This window comes from Macaca thibetana, chromosome 20 (assembly GCF_024542745.1).
Source record: "Macaca thibetana thibetana isolate TM-01 chromosome 20, ASM2454274v1, whole genome shotgun sequence".
NCBI lineage: Eukaryota > Metazoa > Chordata > Mammalia > Primates > Cercopithecidae > Macaca > Macaca thibetana.
In genome coordinates this window covers 17,044,449-17,063,203 of record NC_065597.1, presented here as the reverse complement: position 1 = coordinate 17,063,203, position 18,755 = coordinate 17,044,449, and the positions used below count along the sequence as shown (strand labels likewise).

Here is an 18,755-nt window from a genome sequence, read left to right as displayed (position 1 = left end):
ATTTCCCATCCCTCTCCCCAGACCCTACCCCTCAGGTCTTCTTTTGCCAAGAATAGACATGGAAAAATCAAGCCTCCCCAAATCCCCAATCCTGGTATTGCAGACTCCTTAATCTCAGGTGCCTTCTCAAGAAGAGTGGTCCTTACCCTGAGGCTTGGCTGGAGTAGAAATGCTCCCCTGAGGCAATAGCCAGTCGCTCTTAGAAGCTTGGCTTTATCTGGGATTTGCACTCCAAAAGTTCCCAGGAGCCATCAGCGTGCCACAGCACATCACAACAATGCACTCCCATGCGTGGTCACTCCCACAGGCCCCTGCCAGGCTTGCAGGCAAGGGTGCAGAGGCAGACATAAACACCCACACAGACAGTTGGCCCCCTGGCCTCCCTTCCTCCATTCTCAAGTTACAAGGTTAAAAGCATCCAATTCACAGCCAAGGGGGAGGGCTGGGAAGGGGGTTGCTGAAGCAGTGAACCATCTGGTTCAGATCAAAATTGCTCCTTCAGGACCCCACAGAACTCCTGGAGCCTCCCGTCCCTCCCTTCCTCCACCCATCCCAGTGGAAACTGGGGACTGGGGTAGAATGGATGACCATCCTCCTCCGCCCCACCCCGCCCCCGCAAAAAAAAAAATCTGAAGAGGACAAAACAAAAAACTGAATAATACAGGCAAATCTGTGCCACCTTTCTGAGCCCTCGTTTCCTCTAAACACTGAGCACCACGACAAAACTTGAGATCACCGCCCACATACTCTGTGCCTTCCTCCACAGAGAGATCAGGGCAGCCAGCAGGCATCCCTCCCTGAAAGGGCAACCCCTCCAAAGTTAGCAGCAGAAGCAAGATGAAGCTGAGGGGTGTGGTCTCCCAGACTCCTCTTATGCCACCCTCTCTCTAAAAACCAGGGATACCTTCCACCTCAGAGAGGCTTCAGAGCCCACCGGGCAAGGAAGGGGTGGCCAACGAGCTTCCAAACATTCGTCCCAAAGACGAGGCAGGAGTGTGAGTTACTGGCCAGAGGCCCCAGAGTGCGTGTACCCCCTTGGAGGCTTTGACTGAAAAGAGGCCTCAAGTCCCTGCCTGCCCCCAGCACCTCTCTAGCCCCTTTCTCCAACACCACTTTTGACTCAGTCCTCCGCTCCTTTACGCAGCTGTAAAGCAAGAGGCAAGATGGGAGATGGGAGACGGGAGGTGGATGCAGTTGGCAAAAGATAACTCGAAAGGCTAACTTGAGCAAGCAAGCAATGGGTGGTGACTCCTCTACAGGCAGAGGGGGCCCGGAATGGGCTATGCGAAGTAGGGAAGGCCAACAGGAGTGACAGGAAGCTAAGGGGAGATCAAGTGAGCTCAGCCCAGAGCTGTAGCAGGGGGTGGAAGTTTGGTCCAGTCACAGGGTAATGACTGGGGGGAAGAAATGACTTCCATTCCCAGGCAGAGAAGGAATAGGAGAGAGGAGAGACGGGGTTCAGGCCAGCCTCCACGGGACTGGAGCACTGGCCAAGTTTCTGGCTTACGTGCTTCAGTTTCCCCAAAGTAGGAAGGTCGAGCCGTGAGAACTGGGCCACTGAGGGTGGTTAGGGGGCAGTGCCAGGTAGGGGAAAGATCACAGGGGAGAGAGGAGAGAGGTGCTGATGGGGCAGACAGGCTCCGGCCAAGAGTGGGGCCGGGGTCTCCCAGGTGGAGCAGAGGCCGGGAGAGCCAGGGGTTAGGGGTACGAACTAGGGAGTGGAATGAAGTCGGGACCAGGGCAGGGAGCTCTTCCGAGGGCTGGGGCTGGGGGCTACCGGCAAAGGAGCGGAGCGGGAGCCCTGGGAGGCTGGGAGCGGCTGGACTTGCAGAGCAAAAGGCGGGGATCCGGAATGAGGCCAACGCGCGCGGATCCCCGCCTACACGAGGGAGCCCGGTGCCCCGGCCCGGGGGAAGTTGCGGGGCTGGACCGGGCCGGTCTGGGTCGCTGGGCCGCGCCAGCTGCCCGCGCATAGGAGGTCTGGGCAGCTGGGGGCCCGGGGCGCTCCGCATCCCGCCCGCCCTCATCCCGCCCGCGCACCTCAGTCAGCGCCCGGCGCTGCGCGGGCCATACTCGCCGCTCCTGCCGCCGCCTCCGCCGGCGCAGAAAGCCGTCGCCGCTGCCGCCGCCGGCGTCCGGACCCGTTAGCTCGCGGCTCTCTTGTCCGCCCGCCGTGGGCTAGTCCCGCCCTTGCCTGGCCCAGCCCTACCCGAGCGCCGCCGCCGCCGCCTCAGCCCGGCCCCTCCCCCCACCCCTGCCCGGCTTGAAGGGAAGGGTGGGGGACAGGGGCGACTGCCCCCACCCCATTCACATCCTCCCCGTTTCTCCCTCCCTCCGCCCCCCGCACGCGCACCGGCATGCTGGGATATGGAGTCTAGGCGGCTCTGGGCCGCCGGAGACGCCCCGCGTCCAGGACTACATCTCCCAGAAGACAGCGCGCGATCCCCAGGGATTGTGGGCTTTGTAGTTTCGCTAGGGCTCGGGGGTCCGCCCCGCAGGAGGGGAGAAGGAGGGGGATGGGAAGTCTTCATTCTCAGAAGGCCAGGCTCGGGCGGCTGGAGCAGACGGCCCCGAGGCGGGTGGGATGCCTGGATTTCCAGTGAGGTGCACACTAGCCGACGACGCCTGTCAGATGCTGCTGTGGCCAGCTGCGGACGAGCCCGGCCGGAGGGCACTGTTCCCACTCGCGCTTTCAAAGAGCCGCGACCTGAGGCCAGCTTGGCTTCACGCCCAGGCTCTGAAAGCCCAAGCTGCGGTGGGGATGCTGCGCCCTGGCCCAAGGGGAGAGAGACCCCATCAGCGGTGCAGGCGGGGGTTTGGCCTCGCTGGACTTTGTGTTCCCCACCCGGGAAGAGAGGAAAAGGGGGCAGAGTGTCTGTTGTTTCCTCATCCACGGGGGCATCTCCCATTGCAGGCTCTGTCTTAGATGCCTGTAGCTTCCTACTGTTGAGGGCAAAGTGAATGTATTTTAAATATTTGGCATGTCTTTTCTTAGCTCATCCTTTCCCTAACTTCCGCACCTAGTTCAAAACCTTTATGAAACTCCAGGTGGACCGCAGTTTCGCCCCTCCAACAGGCTGAGGTGAGGCTAAAGTGGTTCTGAATTTTTGGTGTGTATGGGATCCTCTTGGTGAGCTTGTTTAAACGCAGATTGCTGTCCCCACTCTCAGCTTCTGGTTCTTTTAGCTCTAGGGCAGGCCCCAGGATTGGCATTGCTACCCCGTTTCCAGGTGTTACTCATGCTGCCGGTTACTGCTTTGATAACCTGATAACCTCTGCTGTTGGTGTTTGCTGCTAGCACACCGGTATCCTCTTTCAAGGATGGCCCTTCTGTGGGATAATTAATAACGGCCCTGAAGAGCCAAACCCGGGAAGGCAGGGTCCCAGTCTAGTCCAATTTAGCACAGGAATGCTCTTTGTTTTTGCGCCCAGGCTGGAGTGCAGTGACGTGATCACGGCTCACTGCAGCCTCAACCTCCCAGACTCAACAGATCCTCCCACCTCAGCCTCCTGAGTAGCTGGGACTACAGGCATGTACCACCATACCCGGTTAAATTTTGTGTTTTTTGTAGAGATAGGGTTTTCCCATGTTGACCAGGCTGGTCTCAAACTTCCCATGTTGCCCAGGCTGGGCTCAAGCGAACCTCCTGCCTCGGCCTCCCAAAGTGCTGGGATTACGCATGTGAGCCACTGTGCTCTGCCAGGAATGCTGTCTTTAATAGCAGTAAATCAGTACACTCCCTAAAGGAAGATACCACTTGAGCCATCTGCCTGCAGGTGTTCTGGCACCCCTTGAAATTCCCCCTAAAGCTGGGAAGGTTTTTCTCGTGCAAGGTGGGCAGCAGGGGCATGCCTGGTGCTACCTTCCAAGCCATGGATACAAGCCAGGATTTGTGATATCAAACCCCTAGGACAAGGTCAGTTTAGTAGTGTCTGCTACCTCTGGGTGGGCTATGGCCTAAGACAGGCTGGGGAAGTGGGAGGTGGGGCAGTAGATTCCTGGCTTGTCAGGTACTGAGAAAGGTTCTCATTCTTTTTGTTTATTTGTTTTGAGACGGAGTCCCGCTACATCGCCCAGGCTGGAATGCAGTGGCATGATCTCGGCTCACTGCAGTCTCTGCCTCTGGGGTTCAGGTGATTCTTGTGCATCAGCCTCCAGAGCAGTGGGGATTACAGGCATGCACCACCACACCTGGCTAATTTTTGTATTTTTAATAGAGACAGGGTTTCACTATGTTGGCCAGGCTGGTCTGGAATTCCTGACCTCAAGTGATATGCGCACCTCGGCCACCCAAAGTGCCAGCACCACACCCAGCCAAGAATGGTTCTCATTTTTTGACCCAGGTGGGCCCTTCTTACTACCTATTATTCTGCTGTTCTTGCAGCTACAAACTGCTGAAAAGAAAGCTTAGTAAGCATCACCCTCAAGCAGGAGGAACCTAGACTCTTCCACCTGTCAGCTGACCAAACTCCTTGACCAAACTCTAGACAAGCTTCGCCAAGCCCCCTTCTCAACTAGGCCTCAATCTTGGCCCATAAAAACTACAGACTCTTGGCTGGGCTCATGGCTTAAGCTTATAATCCCAGTGGCAGAGGCATTTGAACCAGAGCAACTCCATCTTGAATAGGGACTAGGTAAAATAAGGCCGAGACCTCCCGGGCTGTGTTCCCTAAAGGTTAAGGCATTCTAAGTCGCAGGATGAGATAGGAGGTCTGCACAAGACACAGGTCACAAAGACCTTGCTGATAAAACAGGTGGCAGTAAAGAAGCTGGCCAAATCCCACCAAAACCAAGATGGTGACGAAAGTGACCTCTGGTCATCCTCAGTGCTCATTATATGCTAATTAGAATGCATTAACATGCTAAGAGACCCTCCCACCAGTGCCATGACAGTTCATAAATGCCATGGCAACACCCGACAGTTACCCTATATGGTCTAAAAAGTGGAGGAACCCTTACTTTGGGGAATTGCCTACCCCTTTCCCAGCAAACTCATGAATAATCCACCCCTTGTTTAGCATATCCTAAAAAAAATAGGCTGGGCACTGAGGCTCACGCCTGTAATCCCAGCACTTTGGGAGGCTGAGGCAGGTGGATCACGTGAGGCCAGGAGTTCAAGACCAGCCTGACCAACATGATGAAACCCTGTCTCTACCAAAAATGCAAAACTTTGCTGGGCGTGGTAGTGCGTGCCTGTAATCCCAGTTACTTGGGAGGCTGAGGCATGAGAATTGCTTGAACCTGGGAGGTGGAGGTTACAGTGAGCTGAGATCCTGTCACTGCACTCCAGCCTGAGCAACAGAGTGAGACTCTGTCTTAAACAAAAAAGGGCCAGGCATGGTGGCTTACACCTGTAATCCCAGCACTTTGGGAGGCTGAGGCAGATGGATCATGAGGTCAGGAGTTCAAGACCAGTATGGCCAAGATGGTGAAACCCCGTTTCTACTAAAAGTACAAAAATTAGCCGGGCATGGTGGCAGGCGCCTGTAATCCCAGCTACTCAGGAGGCTGAAGCAGGAGAACAGCTTGAACCCGGAGGGGGGCGGAGGTTGCAGTGAGTCGTGCCCGGCCTGACTGGCAGAGTGAGACTCCGTCTCAAAAAAAAAAAAAAAAAACAAAAAAAAACCAACCAAACAAAAAAACACCTACAGACTCTCAACTCAAGTGATTTTACCCACCCTTCTCCCTCCACATTAAAAGGCTTCTACAAAGGCTGGTCACGGTGGTTCATGCCTGTAATCCCAGCACTTTAGGAGGCCTAGGCACATAGATTGTCTGAGCTTAGAAGTTTGAGACCAGCCTAGGCAACATGGAAAAACCCTGTCTCTATTCATAAAAAAGAAAAGAAAGCTGGGTGCGGTGGCTCACACCTGTAATCCCAGCATTTTGGGAGGCCAAGGTGGGTGGATCACGAGGTCAGGAGTTCAGGGGTGGCCTGAACTCTTCCAGCCTGGCCAAGATGGTGAAACTCTGTCTCTACTGAAAATACAAAAAATAGTGGGGCGTGGTGGTGGGCGCCCATAATCCCAGCTACTGGGGAGGCTGAGGCAGAGAATTGCTTGAACCCAGGAGGTGTAGGTTGCAGTGAGCAGAGACTGCACCACTGCACTCCAGCCTGGGCAACAGAGTGAGACTCCGTCTCAAAAAAAAAAAAAAAAAAAAAAAAAAAAAGACTTGGCCGGGCGCGGTGGCTCAAGCCTGTAATCCCAGCACTTTGGGAGGCCGAGACGGGCAGATCACGAGGTCAGGAGATCGAGACCATCCTGGCTAACACGGTGAAACTCCGTCTCTACTAAAAAAAAATACAAAAAACTAGCCGGGCGAGGTGGCGGGCACCTGTAGTCCCAGCTACTCGGGAGGCTGAGGCAGGAGAATGGCGTGAACCCGGGAGGCGGAGCTTGCAGTGAGCTGAGATCCGGCCACTGCACTCCAGCCTGGGCGACAGAGCGAGACTCTGTCTCAAAAAAAAAAAAAAAAAAAAAAAAAAAGACTTAAACACTAATATAGTTTCTAACAGTTCAAGGTCACATCTTAGCATGGCCCAATCCCACCTAAAAGTGCCTGCCTGAGAAAGCCCGCCACTGCCGAAAGAATTGACTGTTCCAGGCAACACCCAGCCATAGGCTCCGGCTACACGTTCTCAGAGCATTTACTAAAAAGGGCTCACAGTTGTGAATTCCTTCTCTGATCCTTTGAGATGTATAAGTATCTTCTATAACTCAAGAGTGTCTTTCTCAAGGACCTGAAAGCCATTCCTTGAATGTCATCATCCTGAAGGATGATGTGGGAGGATAGAATCCTAACTTCAATAATTGCCAGCTAGTGGACAGAGCTGTACATTGCCCGATCCTTTGCAATTTTTCATGTCCTTGACTCTACTGAACCTCTGCTTTCCACCTTCCCTACTCCTTCATCCACTCTGAAACACAAGTTTTAAGGTGTTTAGGCTGAGAGCAGTGGCTCACACCTGTAATCCCAGCACTTTGGAAGGCTGAGGTAGCTGGAGCACTTGAGGTCAGGAGTTCGAGACCAGCCTGGCCAACATGGTGAAAGTCCGTCTCTACTGAAAATATATAAATTAACCAGGCGTGGTGGTGGGTGCCTGTAGTTCCAGCTGCTTGGGAGGCTGACGCAGGAGAATCACTTGAACCTGGGAGGCAGAGGTTGCAACAAGCTGAGATTGCACCACTGCACTCCAGCCTGGGCAACAGAGCAAGACTCTGTCAGAAAACAAACAAAAAACACAAGTTATCTTGCCAGACTCACTGACTTGTGCCTGTAATCCCAGCTACTCTGAGGGCTGAAGTGGCAGGATCACTTGAGGACAGGAGTTGGAGACCAGCATGGGCAACATAGCAAGACCCCATCTCTAAAAAATAAATTTAAATTCCCAGTCACTTCTGTACCAATCAAAGTTGGGCCAAGTTCACACTGGACCCTCTTCCCTACTGCAATAGTGTATTACAAAGTAAAATCTGTTCTTACCACCTTTTTTTTTCATTTTAGAGACGAGGTCTTGCTGTCTCACCCAGGCAGGATTGCAGTGGTGTGATCATGGCTCACTGCATCCTCGAACTCCTGGGCTCGAGGGATCCTTCCACCTCAGCCTCCTGAGCTAGAAGTACAGGCACACACCACCATGCCCAGCTAATTTTCTTTTGTTTTTAAGATAGTGACGGGTCTTGCCATCTTTCCCAGGCTGGTCTCGAATTCCTGGACTCAATCGATCCTCCCACCTCAGCCTCCCAGAGTACTGGGATTACAGGCCACTGTGTGCCTGTTCTGTCCTTCCCACTTCAACTAACATCTAGCTTTATCTTTTTTTTTTTTCCTTGACTTTGTTTATCTTTGACAAAGTAGGTATCTACTCTGCGTCACAGGGGCCCAGGTTCTAGCTCCCCGCTCATTATCTCACTGAGTCAAAAGGGGCTGGGCACAGTGGCTCACGCCTGTAATCCCAGCACTTTGGAATGCCGAGGTGGGCAGATCACAAGGTCAGGAGTTTGAGACAAGCCTGGCCAACATAGTGAAACCCCGTCTCTACTAAAAAAATACAAAAATTGGGCCGGGCGCATTGGCTCACACCTGTAATCCCAGCATTTTGGGAGGCTGAGGCAGGCGAATCACCAGGTCAGGAGATTGAGACCATCTGGCTAACATGGTGAAACCCTGTCTCTACTAAAAAAATACAAAAAAATTAGCAGAGCGCGGTGGCAGGAGCCTGTAGTCCCAGTTACTTAGGAGGCTGAAGCAGGATAGTGGCATGAACCCAGGAGGTGGAGCTTGCAGTGAGCCGAGGTTGTGCCACTGCACTCCAGCCTGGGCAACAGATTGAGACTCCCTCTCAAAAAAAAAAAAAAAAAAAACAACTCGCCAGGCATGGTGGCAGGCGCCTGTAATCTCAGCTACTCAGGAGGCTGAGGCAGAGAATTGCTTGAACCTAGGAGGCAGAGATTGCAGTGAGCCAAGATTGTGTCACTGCACTGCAGCCTGGGTGACAGACTGAGACCCTTTCTGGAAAAATAAATAAATAAATAAATAAATAAATAACAGTCAAAAGAGGCTGGGCGCGGTGGCTCACGCCTGTATTCCCAGCACTTTGGGAGGCCGAGGTGGGTGGATCACGAGGTCAGGAGTTTGAGACCAGCCAGGCCAACATAGTGCAACTGCGTCTCTACTGAATAAAACCACAAAAGTTAGCCATGCTTGGTGGCGGGTGCCTGTAGCCCCAGCTACTTGGGAGGCTGAGGGAGAATTGCTTGAACCCAGGAGGCAGAGGTTGCAGTGAGCTGAGATTGTGCCACTGCACTCCAGCCTGGGTGACAGAACAAGACTCTATCTCAAAAAAAAAAAAAAAAAAAAAAAGACAAAAAGAGTCAAGAGGGGCTGGGCATGGTGGCTCATGCCTGTAACCCCAGCACTTTGGGAGGCTCAAGTGGGCAGATCACCTGAGGTCAGCAGTTCGAGGCCATCCCGGCCAACATGGCGAAACCCTGTCTTTTTTTTTTGAGACAGCGTCTTGCTCTGTCACCCAGGCTGGAGTGCAGTGGCATGATCTTAGCTCACTGCAGGCTCCGCCTCCCGGGTTCATGCCATTCTCCCGCCTCAGCCTCTCTAGCAGCTGGGACTACACGCATACACTGCCGCACCCAGCTAATTTTTATTTTTTGTATTTTTAGTAGAGACGGGGTTTCACCATGTTAACCAGGATAGTCTTGACCTCCTGACCTTGTGATCTGCCCACCTCGGCCTCCCAAAGTGCTGGGATTACAGGCGTGAGCCACCGCACCCGGCGCAAAACCCTACCTTTACTAAAAATACAAAAATTACCCAAGTGTGGTGACACATGCCTGTAATCCCAGCTACTGGAGAGGCTGAGGCAGGAGAATCACTTGAACTGGGTGGTGGAGGTTGCAGTGAGCTGAGATCACGCCACTGCACTGTAGCCTGGGCAACAGAGCGAGACTCTGTCTTAAAAAAAAAAAAAATTAAAGTGTCAATAGGATGAGTTAACCCTAGGTCCTTGGACAAGTTGCCAAATAGCTGCCAGAGGCAATGGACTCTGACTCACATGGACTCAGAGGTACTTTTCTGTTTCCTTTTTTTTTTTTGAGACAGAGTTTTGCTTTTGTCACCCATGCTAGAGTGCAGTGGCATGATCTTGGCTCACTGCAACCTCTGCCTTCCAGGTTCAAGTGATTCTCCCACCTCAGCCTCCAGAGTAGGTGGGACTACAGGCGCACCACCATGCCTTGCTAATTTTTGTATTTTTAGTAGAGACAAGGTTTCACCATATTGGCCAGGCTGGTCTTGAACTCCTGACCTCAGGTGATCCACCCACCCCAGCCTCCCAAAGTGCTAGAATTATTTGCGTGAGCCACCACGCCCGGCCGAGTCTCGCTCTTTTGCCCAGGCTGGAGTGAAGTGGCGTGAGCTCACTGCAACCTCTGCCCCGCCAGCTGGAACAATTCTCCATCCAGCCTTAGACTCCCAAGTATCTGGGATTATAGGCATCTGCCACCATGCCCAGCTAATTTTCTTTTTTTTTTTGTATTTTTAGTAGAAACAGGGTTTTGCCGTGTTGGCCAGGGCTGGGCATCTTTAGACGTGTCTATAGACGCATACCAACATGCTGGACTAATTTTTGTATTTTTAGTAGAGATGGATTTTCACCATGTTGGCGAGGCTGGTCTCGAACTTCTGACCTCAGGTGATCCACCTCCCTCAGCCTCCCAAAGTGCTAGGATTACAGGCATGAGCCACCGTGTCTGGCCTTCCTTTTTTTTTAATTTTTATTTTTTTGGGGCCGGGCGCGGTGGCTCACGCCTGTAATCCCAGCACTTTGGGAGGCCGAGGCGGGCGGATCACAAGGTCAGGAGATCGAGACCACGGTGAAACCCCGTCTCTACTAAAAATACAAAAAATTAGCCGGGCGTGGTGGTGGGCGCCTGTAGTCCCAGCTACTCGGGAGACTGAGGCGGGAGAATGGCGTGAACCTGGGAGGCAGAGCTTGCAGTAAGCCAAGATCGCGCCACTGCACTCCAGCCTGGGTGACAGAGCAAGACTCCGTCTCAAAAAAAAAAAAAATTTTTTTATTTTTTTGATGCAGGGTCTTGCTTTGTCATATATGCTGGAAAGCAGTGACACAATCATGGCTCACCAGCCTTGACCTCCCAGACTCAAGCAATCCTCCCACCTCAGCCACCTGCTGAGTAGCTGGGAATACAGGCATGTGCCACCACCACACCTGGCTAGTTTTTGTGTTTTTTTGTAGAGACAGGGTCTCACCACGTTGCCCAGGCTGGTCTGGAACTCCTGGGCTCGACTGATCCACCCACCTTGACCTTCCAAAATGCTGTGGTTATAGGTGTGAGCCACCGTACCTGGCCTCGGTTTTCCTTTTCATTTGTTCCCATCACAGCCCATAGGGGACTCAGTAATCCATATGCAGTCCCGAGTCTGCCCATTCAATCACCCGCCATGCCCTGCTTACAAGGACTTTGCCTCTGTGCCCAAGTCACATGCAGTGGCAACATTCCCTCACAGGCAGAAGTTAAATGAGCCTTTCTGAGTTTACATCCATCTCTCAGATATCTGTTAGCAGATTATTCAGGAAGAATTAAAAGGTCTTTGCCTGGGTGGGACCTCAGTTCCAACAGGACCCACCAGCATATCACCTGCACTACCTCCCAATTCCCTGTCCAATTGGGCCACCCATTTACCCTGTGCTTTCTGGTCCTATCCATTCATCTAAATTCTGCCTGACTGTCCAAAGTCCACTTTGAGTTTTCTTTCCTCTAGAAAGTTCTCCCCAGATGCCTCAGCCCCATGTCAACATCACCCTCACCCCCACTCTTTTTTTTTTTAAAGACAAAGTCTCACTCTGTTGCCCAGGTTGGAGTACAGTGGCACAATCTCAGCTCACCACAACCTCCGCCTCCCAGGTTCAAGCAATTCTCCTGCCTCAGCCTCCCATTTGGTTGGGATTACAGGCGCCCAACACCATGCCTGGCTAATTTTTTGTATTTTTAGTAGAGACAGGGTTTCACCATGTTGGCCAGCCTGGTCTCAAACTCATGACCTCAGGTGATCCCCCAACCTGGGCCTCCCAAAGTACTGGGATTACAGGCATGAGCCACCGCGCCCGGCCTTTTTTTTTTTTTTTTGAGACGGAGTCTTGCTCTGTCGCCAGGCTGGAGCACAGTGGCACAATCTCAGCTCACTGCAACTTCTGCCTCCTGGGTTCAAGTGATTCTCCTACCATAGCCTCACCAGTAGCTGAGACTACAGGCACGTGCCACCACGCCCAGCTAATTTTTGTATTTTTAGTAGAGACAGGGTTTCACCACTTTGACCAGGATGGTCTCTATCTCTTGACCTTATGATCCACCAGCCTCGACCTACCAAGGTGCTGGGATTACAGATGTGAGCCACCGCTCCCGGCCTTTTTTTTTTTTTTATTTGTGTCTTTTTTGGCTGGGCAAGGAGGCTCATGCCTGTAATCCCAGCACTTTGGAAGGCTGAGGTGGGCGGATCACTTAAGGATCATTAGCCAGACGTGGTGGCAGGTGTCTGTAATCCCAGCTACTTGGGAAGCTGAGGCAGGAGAATAACTTGAACCCTGGGGGCACAGGTTGCCATGAGCCAAGGTCGCGCTACTGCACCCCAGCTTGTGTGACAGCCTGCCTCAGCCTCCCGAGTAGCTGGATCTATAGACACGTACCAACATGCTGGACTAATTTTTGTATTTTTAGGAGAGATGGGTTCTCACCATGTTGGCAAGGCTGGTCTCGAACTCCTGGCCTGAAGCGATCCACCCACCTTGGCCTCCCAAAGTGCTGGGATTACAGGCTTGAGTCAATGCGCCCAGCCCTAATACAAAATAATTCTGCAAATCTGTAAGAAAATGACCAAATAGACAACTTGGCAGGGTGAGATGTGAGGATCCCTTGAGCGTGGGAGGTCCCAGTCCAGGCTGCAGTAAGCCGAGATTGTGCCACTGCACTCCAGCCTGCGTGACAGAGCAAGACCTTGTCTCTCAAAAAAAAAAAAAAAAAAAAAAAAAAGTAAAAGAAAATGACCAAGTAGCTAATAGGAAATGTGCAATCACATAGTACTTGTCCTCTTGTGACCAGCATATTCTACTTAGCATAATGTCCACAAGGTTCATCCATGTTGTAGCATATGTCAGAATTTCCTTCCTTTGTAAAGCCGAATAATAGTCTATTATATGTACATACCACGTTTTCTTTATTCATTCATCTGTCAATGATGGGTTGTTTGCAGTTCTTGGCTATTTTAAATACTACTGCTATGAACATGAGTGTACAAACATCTCTTTGAGCTCCTGCTTTCAATTGTGTTATTTGTCTCATTTTCTTTTTTTCTTCCTTTTTTTTTTTTTTTTTTTTTTTTTGAGACAGAGTCTTTTTCTCAATTTTTGCTTCAAAATAATCCAGGGTTGAGGTATAGGGATAGATAAAACAAGGTTGGTTAAATTGATAATTATAGAAGAGATGAGGCCAGGCACAGTGGCTCACACCCATAATCCCAGCACTTTGGGAGGCTGAGGCGGGCAGATCACTTGCGGTCAGGAGTTTGAGACTAGCCTGGCCAACATGGTGAAACCCTGTCTCTACTAAAAATACCAAAACTAGCCAGGCATGGTGGCAAATGCCTGTAATCTCAGCTACTTGGGAGGCTGAGGCAGGAGAATGGCTTGAACCTAGGAGGCAGAGGTTGCAGTGAGCAGAGATCGTACCACTGCATTCCAGCCTGGGCAACAAAACGAGACTCTATATAAAAAAAAAAAAAAAAAAAAAAAAAAAAGAAAAAAAGAGGATGAGTAGTTACTCTAGGTTAATTAATTATAACATTTTTATCACCTTTGGATAGATTTGAAGTTTCCATAATAAAATGATTTTTTGACTGGGCAAAAACTAACCAGGCATGGTGGCACACGCCTGCAGTCCCAGCTGTTTGTGAGGCTGAAGCAAGAGGATCAATTGAGCCTGGGAGGTCCAGGCTGCAGTGAACCATGACTGGGCCACTGCACACCAGCCTGGGTGACACAGCAAGCGAAATTGCTGGATCATATAGTAATTTTTTTTTTTTTTGCCCATAATCAAAACTATTTTGGAAAACGGACACCAAAATAGATCACTGTTGTATACTTTGCAAAATCAAACATAATTATGAATACATTATTTTGGTAGATGAATTAGAATTGCTAGACTTATGATAAGGCTTTCTGTGAGAGAACACAGATTCCGGAAGTGGTGTGGATCACTCCATTCGTGATGCTTTCCTCTCAGTGAACACGCTCTGTGAGTCTGGCCTTTCCTTCTGTAGGCTGATACTGTTAAACAACCCACACAAAGAACCACTGTCTGAGCATGGCTGAAAACTATGGTAATCTTGGGACAATCTCAACATTTTACATCCATAAAATAAGAATCTGGACTTTGAACTAGCCGTTTCTTTTGTGATTTTTCTCTTCTTCTTCCAAAGACGGATGTAATAAATCTGTAGACAAAGACTTGTTGATCCTTTTGCAAACCCTGCCTGTCCCATCCAGACCTAGTAATTCTAGTGTTAATTTTTTGAGGAGCACCATACTGTTTCCCATAGCTGCTACACCATTCTCCACTCCCATCAGCAGTGGACAGGCTTCCAATTTCTCCACATCTTCACTAACATTTGCTATTTATTTATTTATTTTTTGAGACAAAGTTTCGCTCTGTTGCCCAGGCTGGAGTGCAATGGCAGGATCTCAGCTCATCACAACCTCCACCTCCTGGGTTCAAGCAATTATCCTGCCTCAGCCTCCCGAGTAGCTGGGATTACAGGCATGCGCCACCATGCCCTGCTAATTTTTGTGTTTTTAGTAGAGACGTGGTTTCTCCATGTTGGTCAAGCTGGTCTTGAACTCCTACCCTCAGATGATCCCCCCCCTCGCCTCGGCCTCCCAAAGTGCTGGGATTACAGGCATGAGCCACCGCACCCGGCCCCACATCACTCTCAAAAGAAATGCAGACGGGGCGCAGTGGCTTACGCCTGTAATCCCAGCACTTTGGGAGGCCGAGGTGGGTGGATCATGAGGTCAGGAGTTCGAGACCAGCATGGCCAAGATGGTGAAACCCTGTCTCTACTAAAAATACAAAAATTAGCCCGGCATGGTGGCACACACCTGTAGTCCCAGCTACTTGGTAGGCTGAGGCAGGAGAATTGCTTGAACGCGGGAGGCGGAGGTTGCAGTGAGTCGAGATCATGCCATTGCACTCCAGCCTGGGAGACAAGAGAAAAACTCCACCTTAAAAAAAAAGAAATGCGGATGAAAATCACCACACTGAGATATCATTGTTCACACACCAGATTGGCAACGATCAAAACACTTGATAACTATCTTGGCAAGAGTGTGGGGCATCCGTATCCACTGCTAGTGTAACTGGAAATCTGTGCCACCTGTATGATGGTAATATCTTCAAAATTACAAATGCACAAACCATTTGACCTAGCAATTTCTTTTCTTTTTTTAATTTTTATTATTATTATTTTTGAGATAGAGTCTTACTCTGTCGCCCAGGCTGGAGTGCAGTGGCGCAATCATGGTTCACTGCAAGCTCCGCCTCCTGCTTATAAGCAATTCTGTGCCTCAGCCTCCGGAGTAACTGAGATTACAGACAGGCACCACCATGCCCAGCAAATTGTTTTGTGTTTTCAGTGGAGACGGGGTTTTACCATCTTGGTCAGGCTGGTCTTGAACTCCTGATCTGGCCGGGCGCGGTGGCTCAAGCCTGTAATCCCAGCACTTTGGGAGGCCGAGACGGGCAGATCACGAGGTCAGGAGATCGAGAGCATCCTGGCTAACACCGTGAAACCCCGTCTCTACTAAAAATACAAAAAACTAGCCGGGCGAGGTGGCGGGCGCCTGTAGTCCCAGCTACTCCGGAGGCTGAGGCAGGAGAATGGCCTAAACCCGGGAGGCGGAGCTTGCAGTGAGCCGAGATCCGGCCACTGCACTCCAGCCCGGCCTACAGAGCAAGACTCCGTCTCAAAAAAAAAAAAAGAAAAAAAAGAACTCCTGATCTGGTGATCCACCCACCTGGGGCTCCCAAAGTACTGGGATTACAGGTGTGAGCCACTGTGCCTGGCCCTAGCAATTTACTTTGTAACAAAGTATCCTATTTGTATATGTTCAAAGTTACACATAGAGAAGGTTATTTGTTGCAGCATGGTAAGAGCAAGAGCACAGTGGCTCACTCTTGTAATCCCAGCACTTTGAGAGGCTGAGGTAGGAGGCTCACTTGAGCCCAGGAGCTGGAGAGCTGCCTAGGCAATATAGGGAAACTTTGTTTTTACAAAACATTTAAAATTTGGCCTGGTGCGGTGGCTCACGCCTGTAATTCCAGCACTTTGGGAGGCCGAGGTGGGTTGATCATGACGTCAAGAGTTCGAGAGCAGCCTGCCCACATGGTGAAACCCCGTCTCCACTGAAAATTTAAAAATTAGCTGGGCGTGGTGGTGCACGCCTGTAATCCCAGCTACTTGGGAAGCTGGGGCAGGAGAATCACTTGAACCTGGGAGGCGGAGGTTGCAGTGAGCCGAGATTGCGCCACTGCCCTCCAGCCTGGGCAACAGAGCAAAATGCCATCTCAAAAAAGAAAAAAAAAAAAAGATAATTATAGAATAGATGAGGCCAAGCATAGTGGCTCACACCCATAATCCCAGGACTTTGGGAGGCCAAGGCGGGCAGATCACTTGAGGTCAGGAGTTTGAAACCAGCCTGACCAACATGGGAAACCCTGTCTCTACTAAAAATACCAAAATTAGCCAGGCATGGTGGCACACGCCTGTAGTCCCAGCTATTTGTGAGGCTGAAGCAAGAGGATCAATTGAGCCTGGGAGGTCCAGGCTACAGTGAACCATGACTGGGCCACTGCACGCCAGCCTGGGTGACAGAGCAAGTGAAATTGCTGGATCATATAGTAATTTTTCTTTTGCCCATAATCAGGACTTTATTGGAAAATGGACACCGAAATAGATCACTGTTGTATACTTTGCAAAATCAAACATAATTATGAATACATTATCTTGGCAGATGAATTAGAATTGCTAGACTTATGATAAGGCTTTCTGTGAGAGAACACAGATTCCGGAAGTGGTGTGGATCACTCCATTCGTGATGCTTTCCTCTCAGTGAACACGCTCTGTGAGTCTGGCCTTTCCTTCTGTAGGCTGATACTGTTAAACAACCCACACAAAGAACCACTGTCTGAGCATGGCTGAAAACTATGGTAATCTTGGGACAATCTCAACATTTTACATCCATAAAATAAGAATCTGGACTTTGAACTAGCCGTTTCTTTTGTGATTTTTCTCTTCTTCTTCCAAAGACGGATGTAATAAATCTGTAGACAAAGACTTGTTGATCCTTTTGCAAACCCTGCCTGTCCCATCCAGACCTAGTAATTCTAGTGTTAATTTTATGAGAAGCGCCATACTGTTTCCCATAGCTGCTGCACCATTCTCCACTCCCATCAGCAGTGGACAGGCTTCCAATTTCTCCACATCTTCACTAACACTTGTTATTTATTTATTTATTTTTATTTATTTATTTGTTTGTTTAAGCCGGAGTCTCTCTCTGTTGCCCAGGCTGGAGTGCAGTGGCACGATCTCGGTTCACTGCAATCTCCACCTCCTGGGTTCACGCCATTCTCCTGTCTCAGCCTTCCGAGTAGCTGGGACTACAGGCGCCCGCCACCACACCCAGCTAATTTTTGTATTTTTAGTAAAGACGAGGTTTCACTATGTTAGCCAGGATGGTGTCGATCTCCTGATCTCGTGATCCGCCTGCCTCGGCCTCCCGAAGTGCTGGGATTACAGGCATGAGCCACTGTGCCCAGCCTATTTATTTATTTTTTTGAGACAGAGTTTCACTCTTGTTGCCTAGGCTGGAGTACAATGGCACAATCTCGGCTTACTGCAACCTCCGCCTCCTGGGTTCAAGCAATTATCCTGCCTTAGCCTCCTGAGTAGCTGGGATTACAGGTATGCGCCACCACATCCCACTAATTTTTGTATTTTTAGTAGAGATGGGATTTCTCCATATTGGTCAGGCTGGTCTTGAACTCCTGACTTCAGGTGATTCCGCCGCCTCAGCCTCCCAAAGTGCTGGGATTACAGGCATGAGCCACTGCGCCCAGCCTAACACTTGATGTTTTCTCAGAGCATCATTCTTCTTTTTTTTTTTTCCCTGTGTACCTCAGTGGGATGCAAAGGAAGCATCACTTTTCCCCTTTCTCCTTCCGCCTTCTTTTTTTTTTTTTTTTTTTTTTTTTTTTTTTTTTTTTTTTTTTTGAGACGGAGTCTCACTCTGTCGCCCAGGCTGGAGTGCAGTGGCCGGATCTCAGCTCACTGCAAGCTCCGCCTCCCGGGTTCCCGCCATTCTCCTGCCTCAGCCTCCCGAGTAGCTGGGACTACAGGCGCCCGCCACCTCGCCCAGCTAGTTTTTTTTTTTTTTTGTATTTTTTAGTAGAGACGGGGTTTCACTGTGTTAGCCAGGAAGGTCTCGATCTCCTGACTTCGAGATCCGCCCACCTCGGCCTCCCAAAGTGCTGGGATTACAGGCTTGAGCCACCGCGCCCGGCCTTTTTTTTTTTTTTTTTTTTGACATAATCTTGCTCTGTTGCCCAGGCTGGAGTGCAGTGGTGTGATCTCAGCTCACTGCAACCTCCACCTCCCAGGTTCAAGCAATTCTCCTGCCTCAGCCTCCCTAGTAGCTGGGATCACAGGCTCCTGCCACCACACCTGGCTAATTTTTGTAGTTTTAGTAGAGACGGGGTTTCACCATGTTGACCAGGTTGGTCTCAAACTCCTGACCATGTGATCTACCTGCCTTGGCCTCCCAAAGTGTTTGGATTACAGGTGTGAGCCACTGAGCCTAGCCGCATCACTCTTTTTTTTTTTTTTTGAGAGGGAATCTCGCTCTGTCACCCGGGCTGGAGTACAGTGGCCCTATCTCAGCTCACTGCAAACTCTGCCACCTGGGTTTATGCCATTCTCCTGCCTCAGCCTCCTGAGTAGCTGGGACTACAGGTGCCCGCCACCATGACCAAGCCTGGCTAATTATTATTATTATTATTTTTTTAAGTAGAGACGGTGTTTCACCGTGTTAGCCAGGATGGTCTCGATATCCTGACCTCTTGATCTGCCCACCTCGGCCTCTCAGAGTGCTGGGATTATAAGTGTGAGC

The 18,755-nt window shown here is 50.5% G+C and overlaps 2 protein-coding genes across 2 annotated transcripts in view; both read right to left on the bottom strand.

Moving 5' to 3' along the window:
- The window catches only part of ST3GAL2 (ST3 beta-galactoside alpha-2,3-sialyltransferase 2), a 58,183-nt gene extending 56,079 nt beyond the window's left edge, over positions 1 to 2,104 (bottom strand). Inside the window, exon 1 of the mRNA XM_050772781.1 lies at positions 2,041 to 2,104. The gene's annotated coding sequence lies outside the window, so the exon portion shown is untranslated. The remainder of the gene's footprint in view (positions 1 to 2,040) is intronic.
- Positions 1 to 18,755, bottom strand: part of AARS1 (alanyl-tRNA synthetase 1) — a 370,792-nt gene that overhangs the window by 190,647 nt on the left and 161,390 nt on the right. The window lies entirely within an intron of this gene.